Source organism: Phalaenopsis equestris, unplaced genomic scaffold (assembly GCF_001263595.1).
Source record: "Phalaenopsis equestris unplaced genomic scaffold, ASM126359v1 Scaffold217374, whole genome shotgun sequence".
Lineage (NCBI taxonomy): Eukaryota > Viridiplantae > Streptophyta > Magnoliopsida > Asparagales > Orchidaceae > Phalaenopsis > Phalaenopsis equestris.
The window spans coordinates 126,789-129,500 of record NW_018235897.1 but is presented as its reverse complement, the minus strand read 5'-3'; positions in this window follow the sequence as shown (position 1 = coordinate 129,500).

Here is a 2,712-nt window from a genome sequence, read left to right as displayed (position 1 = left end):
CACTGCTACTTAGAGTCCATTAACTGCCACTTAGAGTCCATTAGTCATTTATTTCTCTAGAGTTTTGAGTTTTTGTGGTGAATTTAAGTGTGAATTCTTTCCTAAGAGTGTTACAAAGGGAGAGAAGTGAGAGATTTCTTCTTTCTACATCTTCTAAGAGAGGCTACAAGGGATTTGCTTTGAGAAAGAGTTTCAGATAAGAGTTGTTTATTTATTATTGTTGTATGAACTTTCTTTTATATATGAAATTTGTGTTTTGTTGTATCTTTCATATTAGAAAACTTCATCACATAAACATAGTTTAGTAGTTAAATTTTAAACTTTGCATTTTAGTTTTGTTAGTATTTAATAAATTCGTTTTGATAGTGTATTAAACAATTTGAAATTAGTGACAATAATTTTGTTTATTTTTTGTAAATTTCCTAGTTAATTTATCATTTTAAATTTAAACCTTTTTGTGGGATCGATTTTTGAGGCTTAAATAGAAAGTCTTATATTACTTGATAACGATACATATACTTGCGTAGAATTCCAACATAAATTAATTAAATTTCTTATTAAAAAAATAACGTATCAAGTTTTTGGCATCATTGTAAAGCGGAGTCAACTTTAAAAATTTTACACAACTATATTTTTGGGATCAGGTTGTTACCCTATTTACCCTGTGAATTTCAGTCACTTACAAGGTCAAATCATCCTAATTAAGTACCCTCTCCCTCTATTTTGACCTAAACTTTAATTAAGTTATCAAATTTCAAAATTATCATTTTACCCCTAGGATTCTTTACTCCATAATTACTTTAATTGAGTTCTAAAGACTTTAAAACTTTGTTGTTACTCTACTCAAGGGTCAATTTATACATCAGAGAAGAATTTATATTTTTTTATTGTTATTTAATTTTTAATAACTATTTTAGTCCAAAAATAGGAATTTTTAATGTGATATAATTAATTAAAACATACTTTCTATTCTTAGGAAATTTTTAGGAGACTCATCTATTTTGGATGACCATTTGGAATAATTTTATTGAATTTTGGAATTATATTTTAATTTTTATAATTTTTATTTTATTTTAATGAATAAATAAATAGAAGATATATTCTATTTCAAAATTTATTTTTATATTTCATTGATCCCTCTGACTTCAAAGAACTCAGAAAAATAAAATTCATATTTTTATTTATTTTATTTTATTTTTTATAATTACTTTATCCAAAAAAATGGAGAAAAATACATTTAAGTACTTAAAAATATATTTTTACACTTTAAATTTACAAAAGCATTTTTTAGTTGATTTCTCTGATTAACGTGAAGTTTACAACATTTTAAATTATATTTATATTTTATGATTTTTTTGATATTTTTATTGTTTTTAAATTAGAAAATGCTTAAAAAATTAACTTTTTTGTTAACTTCAATTTTATTTTCCTAAGTACCTTTGGTTTCAAAGAATACTCCAAAACAATTTTCATAATTTTTTTTTTATTTTTTATTATTACTCTAAGCTAAAATTTTTATTTACTTACAAAATACTTTTTTGTTTAAAAATATTTTTTATGACTTTTAAATTTTCATAGAGGCTTTCTAAGACCATTCTCTTCAATCTAAGTTATCTTGGTGATTTTTTGAATTATTTTTAATTTTTCTTAATTTTGAAAACTTTTATTAATTTTAAAATAAAAAAAAAACTTTTTAAATTTGAATTTCATTTTTTTTAAGGTCCTCTAGCCACAGCGAACCTACCAAACTTGATTTTATATTTTTCTAGCTTTTATTTTATTTTATTTTTATAATTTTAAAATTAAAATAATACTAATAATCCTAGAAAATTAATGCTTTTGATGTTAGGGGTGCTCTCTAACTTTAGAAAAATTAGAGGACACTCCTAAGCTCATTAGGAATAAACCCTAAAAATTTCATTTAATTTGGATAATTTTTTAATTAATTATAATTAAATTACTCTTTATAGTATTGTCGGCGCTATTTTTGGTTGGAGTAGTTGTCCGTAAGAAGTTGTCGGTCATTGGAATCGAAATCCTGTCGCCCGCTTTGGAAGGACGTTTTAATTTACATATATATTTAGATTTAGAAAAATATGAAATCAAACTCACCTCATATTTTTCATAGTTTAAATGAAAGAGCACTGTACCTCAAATCATGTATCTATCCCAAAGGATAAACACAAAACTTGAGGATGAGGCGCAATCAAATAAACTAAGAGATATATGACATTCGTTTGGTCTGCGAAACTATTTTATTTGCCGACAATTTCCTTTATTTAATATAAAAGATTAAATAGGTTTTATATTAAGCTGGGTTTGGACATGCTTCCTATAAGGGCAAGCCCCTATATTTAATTACATCTTAAATGACCAAAGTCACCTAAGAAGATTCTCGGTAAAAATCAGGAAATATTATCTTCAAGGAGTTTCAAAGTGTAGGACTTTTCAATGAGATCGGATGTAGAGGTGTGAAAGGAGGTTGGTTCAAATTTGGAACATTTTGTTGTAGAGTCCAAAGGAGGAAGAACTATGGGAGGTCATGGATCCAGAGGAGAACCCCGGTGACTTCCCAAGCTATCCTAATGTTTGGCTTCATTTCTGAGGAGAAATATTTAGGTGTTTGATAATGTCAATTTTATTAGTTAGGGCTTATATTCATGTGAAACTATCACACAAATAGCCTGAAAGATGTGAGGGTTTAGGTCGTGA